This window comes from Rutidosis leptorrhynchoides, chromosome 6, assembly GCF_046630445.1.
Source record: "Rutidosis leptorrhynchoides isolate AG116_Rl617_1_P2 chromosome 6, CSIRO_AGI_Rlap_v1, whole genome shotgun sequence".
In the NCBI taxonomy this organism is placed as follows: Eukaryota; Viridiplantae; Streptophyta; class Magnoliopsida; order Asterales; family Asteraceae; genus Rutidosis; species Rutidosis leptorrhynchoides.
Window position 1 is genome coordinate 390,355,836 of NC_092338.1, and position 19,720 is coordinate 390,375,555.

The following is a 19,720-nucleotide window of genomic DNA, read 5'->3' on the forward strand; positions in this document are numbered from 1 at the left end:
GTTAACCACTAGGTTTTGAGTATGGGTGGTAATGACGTGTCAACTGCAACTGAATTTGAAAGTGTATCTCCATCTGTCTCTGCCTATCATTCTTTTGTTCTTGCTGATACTTCAACTGCTACGAATAGTAACAGCAGCAACAAGATCTTTGATTATCGCTTTCCGAGAATCGACAGTCAACAGCTGGCATTAACTTTTGATTCATTTAAATTTTGAGTGCTAATCACTCTTTATTTTATGTTTCCTACATTTGCAACTTCATGTTCTTTTGTTTTTTGCAGCTGTAACAGTTACTCCTCCTGGTGCTTATTTTCAGCAATCTATGCAGCTGGTATGTCAGTCTATTTACAATCAGTGCTCATCATTGCCTGAAACCTCCGTCTCGCAAAGGTTTATAATTGTGTTTTTTTCTTGCTTAATCAGTTATTGGGTTTGTTAGTGGGTTGATGCCAAATATGGGTCAGGCCTTGAACAAATGCATGATAGATCATATTCCAATCATCTCATGATCCCATTCAGTTCGCACACGTAAGAAAGACAACGTGTTCTATTATTCTTGTTTTGAGTCCTTACATAACTAGGATAATATTATAGCGTTAGGAGATAGCCTAGAACAGAAAGTTAAAAAAGAAAAAAAGAAAAAAAGTAAGTTTGAGAGAGTATAAATATAAACACATAGTTCCTCAGATTTATTTGTAATAATATAATTCTTTATGTTTACATTTACATTCATTTCATAGACATAATGTTCTAATTGTAAATGGATATAGCTTGACTTCTGGGATCATATGGTGTCAAATTGGGTATTTTTTGTTCTTAACACGTCCATTATGTCAATTTAAGCGTATTTGCAAATTTTGGTGTTTTGAAAATTAGTTTTTGCCTTATTTTGGGTTAGGGTGGAAATGATGACCCCATCTGTATGAGTAATATAAACTAATTTATCTACCAGGGAATTGCTAGGATGTACTGAAAGTGGACACTCCAATTCAGGAGCAAAAGGACAGGAAAAGAAGGTTCAGTTTGTAATAGCTAGATTTATAACTTATAAGTATGCAATTTTTAACTTATATACACTTAATGACATACACAATGTACACCAATTATTATAAATACACTCAATGACATGCACATTGTACACCAATATTTACTTATAAGTATGAAGTATTTAACTGTATCATCTCATGTTCTGTTTACACAGTTGTGATGAAATGACTAAGGACGGCAAGATTTACGTTTATCATCGTCGAAGAGCTATTGCAATGGTTAAATCACACTTCGCTAAGGTTGAGTATGTATTTTATACAAAAGATGCAAGTTAGTCCATTGATTTAGTTTTGAATATTCGTATCAATTGTTTTGTTCATTTAATAACAATTCACTTCTAACCGTTTATAGTAACAACTTACATCTTTGAATAATACATTTTCTATTAGTTATGTTGTACATTGTCACAAAAACGTTAAAAACTATAATGCATGGATCAGGTTAGGGTAATTTCAATAATGAATGGTTTTTGTTATTGTAAGGGTATAATACAAGTAATCGGTACGAAAGAACGTATTCGAAATACTATTTTTATGAACTGTCGTGCAACGCATTGGCTCATAAATCGTTTTCAATTCATTTTCTTTCAATACAAATATTATCAACTCATTTTGAAATACAAGATCATAACTCATCATTCGTGACCATACTTTGTACAAAATACTGAACTAGACTTGGAACTTTCACTTTGCCGAAGATCTTAATACAAAATTGTATCACTATGTTTTGACTAATTTAGTTTTGTTATACTATCAAAAACTCATTGTTGCATTTTAAGGCTAATGATTCATGGCGTTTACGAAACTCATTTTTACCATTTCTTTAGTTTCAATACATATACTACTAAAGTGTTTCGTCATTAAACTGCTAACAACAATGAACAATGATGTACAAATAGTAACGATTATGAAACCTAATTTTTAAAGCTGTCGTGCAACGCACGGGCTCTTAAAATCTAGTATATTTGTATTTTGTGTTAGGGTCTTTCATCATCGCTTAATAACTCGTCCTTTGTTTTTAATGTTATCGTCTTTTATCATTTTGAAAAGAAAAAAAAAAAAAAAAACCTTGGCACACCATAAAAATTGCAAAATAATACCATAATAATGTGAACAGGGGTGTTTATGTGAATTCACTATTTGATCAACTAATGCCACAATATTTTCTTAATCTTTTCAAATTACACAAAACTCGTCTTCGAAAATTTGATACACTGATCTCCCCTATCGGTCTTTCTGATTCAATTTTGTTTCTATCAACTATCACCTATCAGTCTATATAATATTGAACAAAAGTTGTCAAATTTAATTCTATTAGGGTTTTGATCTTATTCCGTATCAGGGGTTACGTTGCAAGCGGTTTTGATTTTTTATTCTTTCAATAATCAGTGATCTTGCCAAGTAGTTCAAGAAGCAAATAACACACAGAAAGCAAACATAGTTCAGTAGAGTATGATGATTTTGTTATTAGGGTTTCTAAAGAGTCTTTGTTTTCTGGTGAAAAAAGGAAACTTTTTGAGAATGGCAAAGCAAATGCAGATGAGAATGGTGTGGTTGTGAATATAGATTTTTAGAAGTTATAGTCAAAGAATTTGTTTAAAGATGTTGGTGAATCAGAAAAGGCGAAATGAAATATGATAAAGAATGTGGGAGAAAGAGGTAACTCAAGTTAAAGAAAATAAGTTTGAAAAAGAAAAAAAAAAAGCTGAAAATCGAGGGAAAAATAGATGAAGGGAAGATGATGGTAAGTTACACTTATTGTCTTTTGTATGTTGGAATAAATAGTAGACTAGTTGAACTTGAAACCATAGTACTTTATGTTGCCTAAATGATTTGAATGCATTATTTTTGATCATGGGTTACTCTTTTTAGATTGATGCGCCATCAGTTGCAACGTTCGAGTTGATTTCCAATGTTTGGTAAGATCTTTATGCCTAATAATTCAGTAGAGAACTTGATGGATTGGATACAAATAAATTAAAGAGTAATCGATTAGTACGTTAGAAGTTTAGATGTGTTGCCTTTAAAATTTACAAGTTATAACACTATATTTTGTGCTGTCAATTGTTGGTTAGGTTCCACTCAAAATGTTGTATGCCTGTTATGTGCCTTGCCATGTATATATTCCTATTGTTGTTGGTTTATCTCTTACTAGGTTTTAGAGCCCGTGCGTTGCACGGTGGGTAAATAACCGTGCAAAATCAGTTGTGTTTATCAAGAAAATTTTTAAAATGTACACAATCTGCAAGTTTTAGTTCAAGAAAGAAAAACACATAATAAAAAAGTTCGACATTTGATTATTTGCTCAGTTTAGTTCAACATCATACTAAAAGCAACTCTGGTATGGTCAAGTATTTACAATTAAATTAGATAGTGCAGCTAAGTATGTAAAGTGACGACACAAATGACAGATAAGGACGATACATCATCCAAAACACCAAAGTAGAAGTAGCTAGGTTGAGGGATTCGCTGCCAGGTATAAATAGTTCATATTTAATTGGATTACAATATCTTGATAAGAATAATTACATAACTTTCTGGATAAAAACAGTTTGATTAAGAGCTTGTATTCATTATTCATAGACTGTTTTCAATAGTGCCAAGAGTGACATCAAGATTGGTATTTGAAAGAGAGCTAACCCAAAGATTATCCCACACTTTCTTAACCATATTACATCCATAAATATATACCGGTAGCTGCAAAAGATTCTCCCTTTAACCTCAACAAAAGTTGTCTGACCTTCTTTGAGAGCAAATTACATATTTACATGGTTTGCATCTTTAATGGAAAAACAAATGCAGAAGAAAAATATTATACACATGTAAAACATACATGATAACATATACATTTTAACAGATAATGAAAAAAGCTCATGGACATACATGAACTCTAAGCAATTACTACTATGATAGTTGCCGACCTTAACAAAAGGCACCCATTGTTCAACATATAAGAATTATGAATATGGGCTGCTTAGCGGAGAGTAATAATTGATTAATGTTAAAGTTAGGATATGTTTTACCTTCTAAATGAAACCGGATTGGCAAGAAACTAAAAACGTAACACTTGATCCCGTTTGAGTTTTGTAGCCTTGTAGTTTTGCTGTTTGGTTATTCAAGTTGTTAAGACTGAATTGAGCCTGAATCCATTAATACATGGTATAAGGAAGTTAATACTCATGAAAGCAACTTACAGTACTCCGTATTACTCATGATTAGGTACATATGTATACTTGCAAGTAAATTGCGTATTCTTAGTGAGTCTGCAATTGAATCGAAACTTGATACGATATTAGTAGTTCAAACATACAAGCAAATTTGTATATTCAAGCATTTAATCAAACACTTCACTTCAAGTGCAGATATAAATTATCATTCAATCAATTTACTGTAATGGCGTAATCAAATTACAAAAATGATAATCAAATTTAAAAAATTAAACACGCTAATCCAGCAAGTGTTTGTTTTATGTACATAAATCACAATCACCATCATATTTATAATATTAATATAAAGTCAAATATTAGATTATGTACAAAAACAATTATCATATTTCTCATAAATCAACAATGTGAAATTGTTTTATGGTTTTCGTCTTTAATTAAGAACTAATGAACAAACCTGTCATCAGTTCAATAAACAACGAATGAAGAGCATTATGGTTTTATTAAAACTTAAATAGTAAACATTGAGCGTACCTGAGCACGGTAAACCCGGTTGATTTTGATTAAAAGCAACTTGAAAACCGATCGCTTTTGAGAACGCAGAAATAGATCGGAAAATCAAGTGATGCTTTGTGAATTGAGCATTCTGACTAAAATCGAATTGATTGCGTAAATTTTGAGATCCGTTCAATATGTTTGCGTACTTTTAATCGCGTATTTGGGGAGAGAACAAATAACCATAACCCTAATTTGTGTCTGTCGTATCCACGACTCCTCTAAAATATTTATTTTATATATTAATTAATTGATAAATTATTAGGGAATTTTAAAATTAGGGTTATAAGTATTGGGGATGCATCGTGATTCTATGTTTAAATGGGTGAGACACATAAGTGGTACAGTAGTAAAATGGAACAGATAAGGTCAATCTTCATATGACACCTGGAAAATCCAGATGTCAGCATAAGCATTTTAATCGGTTTTATTGACAAATGTGCTAATACTAACTCTTTTTTATATTAATAAATTTTAAGAGCCCGTGCGTTGCACGGTAGTGTGAAGACCCGGAAATTTCTGACCAAATTTAAACTTAATCTTTGTATGATTAACATTTCCGACACGATAAGCAAAGTCTGTAAAACTAAATCTCAAAATTTTTGAACTACTTTCATATATTCAAATACCTTTCGGTTGTTCTTGACGATTCGCGAACAATTATATGTATATAGATACACATATATATATATATATATATATATATATATATATATATATATATATATATATATATATATATATATATATATATATATATATATATATATATATATATATATATATATACTATAACTTGAAAACGTAACAATGTATTAATTGTTTGATACAGTACATTAAACTTATTGGTTTAAATATTTATTTGAATATATATGATAAGTTGGAATATTAATTATATGAATAACTTGCGACGTATATTTAAAACGTGTTTATGAATGTTGAAAATATATATTAACTTGGTCATAAAACGATTTGTTATTATATATATTAAAAAATAGCGAGACAATGATTTATAGAAGTAAATGACCAAAACACTCGAAAGTTTAAGATACACTTTGAATGATATAGTTTATTGATAATTTAAGACTATATTTTGACAAAGGTACGAGTCACAAAACGTAAATTGCGAGTTTTCTAAGCGTACAAAAATGCGTTCGAGAAACCGGAACCGGGACATAAGTCGAGTGACAACGTACGAGTCATCGGAACGAAAATTACAAGTCAACTATGCACGAGAATATAATATAATATATAATTAATTAATATAAATTATATATATTATATATTAATAAATAAATATGTCGACAAACAAGAAAACAAAAGTTTGTGAGCTGGATCAGAGGGCCATGCGATCGCATGGCCTTGAAGCACAAATCCCATGCGATCGCATGGGGTGCTTTTTAAGAAAAGGTTCTATAAATTACATGATTTCAGTTCTGTTTTTCTCACACTCTTAATATTACTCCGTAAGTATTTATTTATATTATTATTATTATTATTATTATTATTATTATTATTATTATTATTATTATTATTATTATTATTAAGATTAATATTATTATTAATCTTATTATTATTAGTATTATTAATTAGTATTATACATAAAATACTACGACGAGGTTATGAGCGTGTCACCTTCAAAATGGGTTTTCGAGCGGGATAGAACTAAGGAAATTATGGGTTATAGCTATGGAGGTTATGGGTAATCTTCGTGGGTATTGTTCGCAAGTCAAACCTAGTGTTTATCATCTCTGTTACGTCTACGTACTGTCCTACAATATTGAATCTCAATATTGATACGTAAGCACTCATATTTTATCTTTTATATATTAATTGTGTATCCATGTCTAGTGCTCGAGTATATATATTTGTGCATGCTTGTATGCTAAATTTCGTCGTTAAACAGTTTATGATGAATCACGAATTAAATACATATATTACTGATAAAAGGTATATGATATGCATGTTTTTGGAAAGCTGGCAAAAAATCAATAACTTTTCATTTAGATATCGAATAGTTTCGATGAACGGATTAAAAGATATGATCAACTGAATTATGATTGACGTTAATTGAAATTTCTTTTGAATCTGCAATTAAGATTTAAACAAATTGTTTATGAGATTGATAAAATGAATTTTTGAATATTACCAACCGAGTAAATGAATCATAATATAAGGCACGTCTCTTTTGTTGAACAATTGTCAAAACTGATTGTTTTATTATATATAAAAGCCTTATAAAAACTATAGTTTAATTTTACAAGAATTGGGAAACTATGTAAAATATTAAAATGGTTCGATTGCCATGATCATTCAACTATTGTATTGAGTCAGATTGACTTTTTGAAACGACTTTGGATAACTTTTGTATGTCGATATCGAGCATTAGGATTGTGATACATTATGACCTGACCTAGCTTGATATACATTTATTGACCAACATATGATCTCTAGGTTGCGATCTACGGTTATTTGATATTCCGAGTTTCGGTCACATTACGATGAACAACTTTATGTGCTGCTAAGGTGAGTTTCATTTGCTCCCTTTTTAATTGCTTTTGCAATCTATATTTTTGGGCTGAGAATACATGCAATATATTTAAACGCAATGGATACAAGTACATACTTAATTCTACACTGAGTTTGAACCAAAAATCCCTTAGCTTTGGTAACTAGTAACTGCCGGTTATAAGAACTGGTGGGCGCGAGTAGTAGTATATGGATCCATAGGGCTTGATATCCCCGTCCGAGCTAGAGCACTAGCCTTTTAACGGACGTATGCTATTTGAGAAGCGTACACGTTGGTTTGCGTGTATTATTAAGATGATTATACAAAGGGTACAAACTATATATACGTTAAGTTTAGTTACCAGGGTGCTCAATCTTGTAGAATATTTTGATAAACATTTCGGATGAAACAACTCAAATCTTGTGATCCACCTTTATATACAGATTATGCGAAACACTAAAACTATGAACTCACCAACCTTTGTGTTGACACTTGTTAGCATGTTTATTCTCAGGTTCCCTAGAAGTCTTCCGCTGTTTGCTTATATGTTAGACAAGCTATGTGCATGGAGTCTTACATGGCATATTTATCAAGGAAACGTTGCATTCACCAAATCATCACCATGTATCTTATTTTGACTGCATTGTCAACGGAATTAATATTGTAAACTATTATTTACGGTGATTGTCTATATGTAGAAATTATCAGATGTAGAAAACCTTTGATTTAAATATTCATTTATGGTGTGCCTTTTCAAAAGAATGCAATGTTTACAAAACGTATCATATAGAGGTCAAATACCTCGCAATGAAATCGATGAATGACGTGTTCGTCCATATGAATTTGGAGTGATCGTCACAGGTAGCTCTAAAAATTAGTATGTTAAAACGTTAGTATTGATATTGTTTAAGCACCTAAACGTTATTAGTGAACACAATTACTATGCAACAATCAATTTCTTTAAGTCAATATCACCAAGTTTTTTGTGTTATCTTCACAATCGTGAATGTCCACTACTGAAGGATTAACTATTTGTGCCATATGTAGTTATCATAATTTAACATGCCAAGTGCTATTGTTTAACATATCTCAAGCATAAGTTTAGAGAAATATTCATATGAATTTATAGTTGTGACATATTAGGTTTTTGTTTAGGAAAAGTCAGAAGATGCCCCTATTATTACAAAGTTAAAAAGGGATAAGTTGTAAATTAGATATGTACTACGTATTAAGCACATGTATAAAAGTTGTAAAACGGACTATTTTGAAGTGTTTAGTATGTGTTTCTCCGTATAATTAGAATATGAAGAACTCTTTCTTGGTGGATAGAATGGAAGTTTTTTGCACTTTTTAACCTAATCATCATGTGTTTTGTCGTAGTTGGTAGAATGACAATGATCATATTTGGGTGGCATTGATTATAATAGTTGCTTACTTACTATGGGTTGCATTTCCATATCCACATTATGGTATTTTAAGGTCTCAAGTAGGGATGTCAATGGCCACCCGATCCGGTGGATGTCCACCCGATCCATCCGCTTCGAGATGGATATGGATGAACCTAAATGGATATGGATACGGATATGGATGAACTTAAATGGATATGGATATGGACATGGATGAAAAGTTTCATCCATGGATATATCCATTACCACCCGAAATACATATAGAAATACATAAATATAGATATATGCTTACATATTTATTATTACAAGTTCATTTACCATTTTATTTACATTTTGATTTCAACCCTATTACAATAAAACACGTATATCTAACACAATAAACTTACAAATTTCGTATTTAGTTTTTCATAATATATGTTTTATAGAAAATTTAACAAATTTCGGTATATCTTCGACAAATATTACACATTCTTATGGATAGATTTTAACTATGTCATGTTATATTTATTTTTGTTATACTACGTTTTTATATTAATCGCATATTAGAAAATATTATAACATTTTTTAAATATCCATTGGATATCCATTAAACCGCTTAATCCATTGGATATGGATATGGATGGATGACTTGAAACTAAATGGATATGGATATGGATATGGATGAACAAAATCTAAATAGATATGGATACGACATCACCCGATCCATATCCGATCCATTGCCATCCCTAGTCTCAAGTGTTATCACTTCCAAATTGAGCCATATTCACAAAATTAAGTATATAGTTATAGAACTGTACGTTGAATGGGCTTCATTGGCTTCATATTAAAATTCTCATACACATTAAGACATATCTAAAAGAGGAGTTGCGCATCAAGTACCTACCAACATAGTCGAGTGTACCAACTAAAAACCAACCTGAAGTTATTTGGGCTAGTGGTCCCCTTAACAGGTATTTTGGTGAATAAAGATGTTTGCGAGAAATCATGGATTTTCTCTATTTTAAGCAAAGTAATATACACTAAAAAAAAACCCCACATTTATATGAAACTCCATATTTACCGATATGAGATACCTTAAGTTAAAAGAGCTGCATTATTTTTCAAAGTTTCACAATGACTTTATTTTAGTAATGACCCGAAAGAAGTCAACAACGATGGAAACAAATAAGAAAATCATGTAATGAAAATCAAACAATAAAATTGATGTCTACAATCAATTATTATCACTTTCAAACACATAAGATTCAGTCTTTAAGGCACCGTGAACAATCAGTTTTTAAGACACATGAAACACATTCATTGTAAGTTGAACAATAATGGAGGAAAATGGGCTATGATTTGAATAAGATGGGTCCAAATAAATTGTCAGAGGTGATGCTTCAAGTATAATTCTTTGTCAGATAACATACCAACAATGAGGGTCTTGATACTATCAGCTCAGTGACAAAGATTCAGTTCAGTCGCATTCCTAATTATGCTTTTGGTTCTTGTTCTACATGAAAAACAAAAATAACAGTAATAATTAGAAAAGAGTTTGGCTTAAGGGAATTACTTCCAACTAATCCAATGACCTGCTTGTAGAGCAAGATTCAATTTTATGAATTCAAACAAAGTGGGTAACATAAACAAAGCTATACTTGAATACATGTGAACCTCAGATCGCGTCAGAGATAAGGGTGATTTTCAGGGAAATCTACACTCCCCGGGTCCATCACTTTCTATATATCCGCTCAGTTCTCTCAATGAACATATTCTTAATATGGGATTTGATCAACAGCTTCAACCGAGGAATAGCAGAAACATCTCCAGCCCACCCACCAATCATCTATATATGTACCAAAGAATGCAGTCTTCATTGGAATGGATACACCAATTTGCCTACTTGAAATCGTGCATTATAATCAATGATGGTCTTACTCCACATTTTTGCTACACTATTCTGAAATACATCACAAAAAAAAAAAAAAAAAAAAAAAAAAGTAAGGTAGCAAACTACACAAATTGGGTCATGGGTCTAAATGGGTTCAAAGTAAATGAGGTCTTTTTTTATTATGTATCACAAATCATATTGACGTGGGTTCGACCAACAAACCCCTTTAGGTACACTGATACTCTGAATCATGTCTCAGACATCATCATAATTTCCTTTCCACAATTTGGATTCATGGACAACTTGAACTGTCAATTAAGGTTGATGATTAAATTAAAGATCAGCAGTACTGGCATTACAACATTGAGAAACACTACTCTAGTTTATGTAATACCTTTTGTTCCACATGTAAGCTGACACAAATAAAGCAATATATGCAACCATTTATGGCCACCAACAACACAAAGAACACAACGTAACTAACCAAATTGTAGATAAGAAAACGCAAAGCGTAAAATAGCTAATATTTAAACATTCACATACCATTTTGAAAAAAAATATATATATAACAGTAAAGGAAAAAAGGGTAAACGGAAAAACATCAAACAAACTTACTGCACAACGTCGTTAAGCACAAGTAAAAAAGCAATCGACAAAAGCAAAGCGCAACACACACCTGAAAATATAAACACAACAACAATTAATAATAATCTACAACATTTTACAAAGAGCGCTACGAAAATCAAAGTTACCAAAACGTTAACGACAATAACAAACTGTAGAAAGGACATACATATTAATAAAAATAATAATTACATTACTATGAGACAACCCCCCACAAAAAATTATCATTGCATTCACCATCGTAAATACTATGTTATTATGATTCAAGAGATTAACTCAGCAAACATAAGTATGCATTGAAGGTGAAAGATACAACATAGAAATGGGTTGCAATGACCCACATTTATATCAAATGGGTTGAAATGTCACCTCTAGTGGCAGTATGCATGTTCTTGAGATGGATGCAACGAAATACAGTAAATCATGTTGAATGGAGCCCTCTAGTGTTCAAGTAATCCGTAGCCATTGCAATTTTACCATGTAGTTTGCTACAATTGCAAGATGAACCCGAGGCTCGAATGAACACACCAATGTATCTGATAATGGCTGTTGCAATGCTTCCATTCCATTTGTCAAGACGTCATCTGTCTGATGAGATGTTTGAGGTAAAGGACATCATAATGTAACCAACTGTTATCGAATGTCAGTTGTTTACAAAAGAAAAGAAAGCTATTTTGCAACCTTTTAAAGAGTCCTGACCCAAAAATCATTGACAAAATGTGTTTTAGACCAACATGCGGTTACCATAAGTCTACCATTAACAGTTGTCTAACCCATATGGAAAACAAATTAAACATGTAATTGTTACAAATACTATCATAGTGATTCAATAATAATACATCTTCAAATTTTAAGTGTAAATATTACAATTTCATATCCAATTTTCACGTGATGAGGATATAGAACTCAAAAAAGATATTAGAAAAAAAAAAAAAAAAAAAAAAACATGAATAAACATTCTATAGTGCAATCTTACAAGTTAAATACAATTCAATTGATGAAAAATACTTGTTCAAAACGATGTTGACGATGATGGCAAAAATTCGGTGAGAGTAACGTGGGTTGTTAACTACTTTATAGTCCACAGATTAAGGAGTAGAGAAATTTGTAAAATTATCATACTACAATACCATTCATCAACATGGTATTGATGAAAATGCCATACCCAAAAATAGTGAGTTGTCTTATTGTGTAGACCGACGGGCAAATTTTAGTTGTTCAATTAAACTTATTCAAATATTAAACTTATTCAAATAATCCACCAAAACAATCTGCTTCAACTAATGGCCAAAACTGATGTGGGTGTAAGAATTAAAACCTCTATTATACATTGTTTAGTGATCAAAAAAATCCCTTAATTGAATAAGACCAAAACATTACGACGGCGTCCGTCTCAGGCCGACGTGAACATCCGTGCAGTAGTGAAACGTATATAACGTTGTATAATTAATGAAATTCATGATAAAACTAAACATAGATTAGTAAGATTAAACAGATTCGATTACCTAAATCTGATAATTGGTGCTGTATACAGATGAAACCTTTTGAGATATTTGAAACCAATAATCGCCGATGAATTGACCGGAAAATCAACAATCCGTAAATTGTCTGTAGATCGGACCCCAGATACAAACAGATTACGCACATAATGGTGGAAAAACCCACCGGAATCGAGAATCCTGAGATCCGCCGGGTTTTTTTAGTACAGAGGATTTTGGAAACAAAGTTTATATCATTTTGTGGGTAATTTAATCGCCGATCAATTGGATGTAGCGGCATCATCTAAAACTTACTCCGGATTAACAAATTTTCGATTAGAAGGAAATGGTTTTGAGGAGTTTTTGAGGAGAGATGAAAGTAAACACTGCTTGTTTTTTTTTAATTGTTTTTTTTTTTTTTCCGTATTAGATGGTACACATAATAGTTTGTATGGACACATGTCTTGACAATTCCTAATGGAATTAAGTAGTATTTTCTTTAGTTTTTAAAAATAATACACGTGGAAAATGATAGTGGGGGACAATCAGATGTAAGCTTCATGATTTGTAAAAGGTATAGATATAGATACTAGCAATCACTAAGAAGATGTGATTTGTTTAGTCTCATTTTATTCATATATATGTGATACTTTTAAGTTTTAATTACATTATTATTGATTAAGAAATTGTTAAGCTTGTGCCCTCTGTCTACCTTTGCTCATCTCAATCTTCTAATCTGTCGAGCATGAAGACTATCTTGAACGGTGATTCCATTTTGAGTTTTTATGTACTAGAGGGTTTAACAACTTTGTAAATCAAGATATCTATCGAATCTCACTAGAAAGGTTACCATTAACCCGGATAAGGTTACCATTAACCCGGATTTTTTAGAATGATAGTTTTAATATTGTAGGCCCACCAATAATAATAAATACTTAGCCCATATACTATTATATATCCCGTAGCCCAAAATACATTGCTAGATAGGCCCATCAATGTATGTACCTATATAACAAGATGCTTCCATTAGGGTTTTCGAACTCCACTCCACTCACACCGCCGCTTACTTTGTTGTGGTTCCCCATATTTCTATGAAGTTGATTAGGATTTTGGTGGTATTTCTTTTATTTAGATAAGTTATTTTTTTGCTATTTTATTGCTGCACGAGTTTAGGTTTTAGAAATAACAAATCATAAATGCATATCGAGTTTTTTAGAGACATTGAATGAGTTTGCGTTTTGATTTTAAGATCTAAGATGTATGTCCGTGTTATGCTGATTGAGTTCTCGATTACTCTAAATGAGTCCGAGATTGATTTTTATTCATTGTCCCGTATAATATTTATCATTGATTGTTGATTCTGCCATTGTTCTTTTTTAGTAGTTTGTTTAATGCGACGTTTGATTGTTAGATACGGAGTATGTATTACTAGTTTGGCTCTCAAGATCTAAGCTAATCTTAATGGATCAGTTAGATCTGCTATTTTTAATAAATTACTATCAATTTATTAGAATGCTTTTACAACACATGGATGTTTTTTGCTGTTGTAACTGATGACATGCATAACTATCTTTCAAATCTCATGCATAACCTAGAAATACTTTAGGTACAAATTGTATATAGATAGATTATGTTTAAATTGCAACATCAGAATAGCTAGAGCTACATATTCTGCTGCTACAGTTAGTTACGATCAATGCGAAGTTATTAGTGCTTGATCTAGCACATGCTTCGTCAAAGAGATGTCTCACAATATACTGTCGCGGACTCTTAACCCACTTCCTACTTGTTGTTCTAACTTACGACAAACTATATATCCAGCAACATTTGACATTACATCCCTATAACCATTGCTGTCTATGATCAGACATTTATCCTCATCAATATTGGTAGTGAACATCAATTCACGAACCGCACAAACCTGCGACTTCAGTCAGTTATCTCTTGAAATTATATATTACAATATAAGCATCAAAAAATAAATATAAAGTTAAGAAAAAATTTAAATTTTTTGACATAGTTATCTTCACAGTCATAGTACCAATTGCGTTTCGTACATGGTCCTCATTCTTGGTAATTCTCTTTTCCAAATTATCTTTCTTAAACCTTTGCTACAAATTGTACGTAGCTAGTATACCCTGTACTCTCATCTTGCTAAATCTTTGTTGTACGTTGTGGTGATAGCATGGTCGTTTTTTGCAAATTGAAATTGTGTTGACCCGTTTTTTACCAAATCATTTGCAGCAATGATTTGGCAAGATGAAATTGTGGTGATAGTAAGGCAGTTCTTTCTCGTGGTTCCATATTATCCCTTTATTTGTGGATCAAAACGTCTTTGATTATTACTCACATCTTCTTTTTGTATAATTGAATATTGTGCATTAACAAATGCAAGTAGGGATCAAATACCTTCCGATATACAATATACATTTAGAAAGATTGTGTTGAATTCATGACAAAGAATGACCTTACTATCATCGCAATTTAATCTTGCCAAATCATTGTTGCGAATTTGATAAAGAACGGATTAACACAATTTCACCTTGCGAAAGAACGGCCACACACACCACAATTTGCAGTATTGATTTTGCAAGATGAGAGCCGAGGGTGTTCTAGGTATGCACAATTTGCAACAATGGTTTGCCAAGATGATTTGGAAAAGAGAATCACCCGAGACTAAGGGCCATGTGCGATGTGTTGGTGAAACTTCGAGAGACTAGAGGGTGTACTAGATATGTGAAGAGCAATAGGTAATGAACTAAACTATCTCCAAAAATTTAACTTTTTCTAAACGTTATATTGATTTTCCGATGTGTATAGATAATTTCATGAGATAACTTAATGAAGTCACATGTTTGTGCGGTTCCTGAGTTGACGTTCACCACGAGGACTGACGAGGATGAATGACTGATCATAGTCAACAATGATTTATGCGACGTAATGTCAACAAATGATGATTAAATATAGTTTGTCGTAAGTTGCAATATGAGCGATAAGTAGGCAGGTAGGACAAGAGCCCAACACAACGTGTTGCTATTTTGACGAAGCCTGTGCTAGATCAAGCACTCATAACTTTGCATTGATCCTAAGTTAACCGGAGCCATGAAATATGTAGCTTTTCCGATTATAATGTTGCATTTTAACATAATTCATCTACATATAATCTGTACATAAAGTATATCTAGGTCATACATAATATTTGAAAGACAAGATATAGTTATGCAGTATTATGAGTTATACCATAAATGTTGATATGATTTTCTCTTTTCATTTTAATTCTTGATAATTAATAAATATTGTGGTAATGTATTAGCGTCGATGAAATGTTGTGTTCCTCGCCATGCAAGGGTGTCCCTGAATTGAAAAATGCTACTTGTTCGGTTGTAGGTGTGTTCTTTATATATTTACCTGCCATTTTTTAAAATCTGTTTGATGTTATTATTACACTCTATGTGCTAATTTGATAAGCAGTTATGTATCTATCGCATTGTTCAGGGTTTCAAACCAAGAAGGCAGAGCTCGCCATAATGTTAACTCTAACAAAGATGTTAAAATTTATTCTCAGTCACCGGAGAAAAACACTCTGAAAGATGATAATCGTACCAACGATTATCAGTCCTAAAAGGTCCAAGATCATATGTGCACTCATCCACAGTATCCCCTTTATCAAAAAGTAACGAACAATCAAATATTGGAGGCAAGTACTGATATGAAATCTGATGCCCAGAAAATTGATCATTCGATTCATGGGCCTACCAATGAATTTTGGTTCGGGCAGACGGGCCAACTTGATATGCAGGCTTAGATGCACAGGAATTTGTGAAGGTTACAAAGGAGAATGATAGTTTTATTGCTCACGCTTACCTTTCAAAGATTGCTTTTTTAAAGATCTTGGTAGGCGTGATCTTTATGACCAGTGCATAATATCATTTCTTGAGGTAATGGACATGCTCGCTTGCTTGATGCGTATGGTTATGATCTCATTGTTTTAGATGTGTCAATAATGATTTTTTTATATGAATGGGGTGTGTTAAAGTTTACGGTTAATCAGACAATTTTTGCTCATTTTATTATATATTTATATTCTTGAGACACACGTGCAACATGTATCTTTCCTTAACTTTGCATAAAGCCATGTTGCTTTACACAAAGCATAAGGTATTTTTCATTTCAGCACTTGATCAAGAGAAAAGTTGTTCCGTTGATCCTATATTTGAGTCATTTGACAAATCTGTTGAAAAGTTGTCAACTTCAAATGTAATAGACATGGAGCTGGATCATCCTGTTGGAAATCAAGATGAAGAAAGTTGTGCACCGTCTGCTGATGGTTATGATATTAGAATAAAAATCGAAGATTTTTGTAATTATGATGTTAACAAGGAGATTGATATAATACCAATTGGGGATGTCTCTGTTGATTTTGACGAATGTGTTGAACACAGAGTTAACTGAGTTAGGGTCAGAAAATTTAAGTTGGATACATCGTTGGATACATCATTCTCTTGAAAGAACTCATTGAAACTATCTGTTGGTGCATGAATCCCCAGCCGTAGTTTATTCTTACGTTCAGTACATTCGGTTATGTAATAATGTTATTTACTAGTGACTATTGATTACTATGGTGATTGTGCGTTCTTAGTTTATTAAATAATCAATATGTTAAACTGCACACAGTCGACCGAGTGTGTGTACACACTCGACCGACTGTGTAAGTCAGTCGACCGACTGACAGACACACTCGACCGAGTGTGTCTGACTTGCAGTATATATACGGGTTTAGACTTCTTTGATGAGGTTACTCGTCCCATTTGTTCCAAGTCGTTGTTTTTCGTCTCCAGAGAACCCTAACACCGAATACCACCGAAATACATCGTCTAGGTGTCGATCTAATCTAGGTTTTGCACTAGGTTCGACCAATTCGATCCCGAAACGACCCGTATCTCGATTTACCTCTATTCTATTGTGTTCCGCCTTTAGTTTAGAGTTCAAGCGACCTAAGATCCATAGAATCATCGTCTACAAAGTGGTATCAGAGCTGGAGTGTCTGGTTTTTGCTTGATCAAATCGTTTTTTGGGTTAAAGTTTGTGTTTTTGGTGTTTTTAGGTTTTTGGTCTATTAATCTGTGTTTACACGTTATTGTTAGTGTTTTTATTGTCAAAAGGTGTTTCTGGAGTGCTTATTTTCGTTATCTACGTGTTGTTTTTGAGTTTTCCATCCATAATCGATTGCAAAATCGATTTTTGTCTAGAAAACCCTAATAGTCGACCAGCTTTTGTCAAGAACACACTCGGCCGTGTGTGTCCTGACAACCGACCGAGTGAGTACTAAGATCGATCGTGTGTATTGTTCCACCGATCGTGTGAGTTTTACTAGAGCCGTGCCAGATTCCCTAAGTCAGTCGGCCGTGTGAGTTTGTCACTCGACCGTGTGAGAGTTTCAATCGACCGTGAGAGTTAGACAATCGGCCGTGTGTGTTTGCAATACCCAAGGCTTATATAGTAACGAAGTGCTGCCAAAATTTTGTTAGACAATCGACCGTGTGATAAGTACAATCGATCGTGTGTCTTATACAGTCTACCGTGTGTCAGAGATAGTCGACCGTGTGACTTAATCAGAATCTTAATTAATCTTTTATTTTCAAACTTAATCAGTTAACATGTCGGACACTAATGAACAAGTGACAAATGAATATAGCGCGTTAGTAATTGCACCTGGACTACAAAAACTGTTACTTAACGAAAGCGAATCTGGATCGACAAATAAAATACCTCGACTTGACAATCTTAAAGACTTCTTGGACTGGAAAGTTAGGTTTGTTATTTACTTAAATGGTGTTGACTCTAGACTTTGGGAATGTATTGAGAATCCATTTGTTTGGCCTTGTGGAGGTGATGGTGAACCCAAAGAAACTCAACAGTTTAGTCCTACAGAGCGTGAACAATATAATCTTGAGTGTAGATGTTATGCTCAGCTAACGCAAGCGTTGTCAAAGGACATTTTCCAGCAGTTCAAAAACCGTAACAAAACCGCGTATACTCTTTGGTTGACCCTTCAATCTGCAACAGAGGGTACTGCTACTTATCGGGCAACAAAAGGTAAGGTATTGAAGGATGAATGGAGGGCATTTGCTGCTCTTCCATCAGAGTCACTGGGACAAACTTTGGAGAGATATCGTTTACTGGTAGCAGAGATGGCGGATTATGGGATTGATGTACCTGATGATAAGGCAGTCAGGGTGTTGAAAGATGGTCTTTCAGAAAAGTGGGACCATGAGATTGAAAAGATTCAGAACATGTACAGCACATCAGGTCGTACGTTAACATTGACAGCTTTTACTTCTAAGTTGATGGAGAAGGATATTCAGGTAGAAGCTAAGAGGAAGAGACTTGGTTCGGTAGTTGCTTCTGCATCCACTTTAGCTTCATCTTCTGGTCATGCTCCATTACAAACAGCCTATATTACAGCAAATGCTTCTCAAATGTGTGCTCCACAATCTTAGTCTGGCTACTTTAATGCTAAATCACAAGCTCAGACTCAGAATTCTCCTTCTCAACAGACTCGGACTCAGACTCCTGTGTTTCAAACTGAGAATATCAGGAAGAGGCCCATCGAATCAATTCAGGAAGATATGGCTCTGGCAGCTATTGTTGTTAACTCACACAACGACATGATTAGTGGATAAGTGATTAATAGTCATCTTGAAAATGAAGACTATGATCAGATTGATGAGGACGATATCGAAAGGATGGATATACTTTATTGCATGGGTAGCATTGTTAGACGGGCTAGGAAGTACTTGAAGAAAACCGGACAGAGGTATTTGAGTTTGAATCGAGATTCGAAGTTTGGTTTTGATATGTCAAAGGTTAGATGCTTCAATTGTGATGAGCTTGGTCATTTTAAGAAGACTTGCACGAGGCCACCCAAGACTGGTTTTTCTGATCCTTTTCACAATACAACCATTTCAGTTACTCCACAACATGTTATTGTTGAGAAAGAATCTTCGGGGTCTATTCAATCTAAGGCCTTGACGATCACGTATGCTGATGGAAGTATGTGACTGGTCC

At 33.1% G+C, this 19,720-nt stretch overlaps 3 long non-coding RNA genes across 3 annotated transcripts; 1 reads left to right on the forward strand and 2 right to left on the reverse strand.

Moving 5' to 3' along the window:
• Positions 1-3,563: 3,563 nt before the first annotated feature.
• On the reverse strand, positions 3,564-5,073 carry LOC139855998 (uncharacterized). Its single transcript, XR_011761634.1, has 3 exons — positions 4,745-5,073; positions 4,241-4,309; positions 3,564-4,149 (listed from the first exon to the last, which is right to left on the reverse strand). It is a non-coding gene; the product is annotated as an uncharacterized lncRNA (long non-coding RNA).
• Positions 5,074-9,868: 4,795 nt separating this feature from the next.
• Positions 9,869-13,048, reverse strand: LOC139853142 (uncharacterized). The gene is made up of 5 exons (XR_011761295.1): positions 12,680-13,048; positions 11,544-11,762; positions 11,166-11,226; positions 10,318-10,619; positions 9,869-10,172 (listed from the first exon to the last, which is right to left on the reverse strand). It is a non-coding gene; the product is annotated as an uncharacterized lncRNA (long non-coding RNA).
• Positions 13,049-13,706: 658 nt separating this feature from the next.
• On the forward strand, positions 13,707-17,251 carry LOC139852455 (uncharacterized). The gene is made up of 3 exons (XR_011761078.1): positions 13,707-13,767; positions 15,966-16,039; positions 16,148-17,251. It is a non-coding gene; the product is annotated as an uncharacterized lncRNA (long non-coding RNA).
• Positions 17,252-19,720: the final 2,469 nt, after the last annotated feature.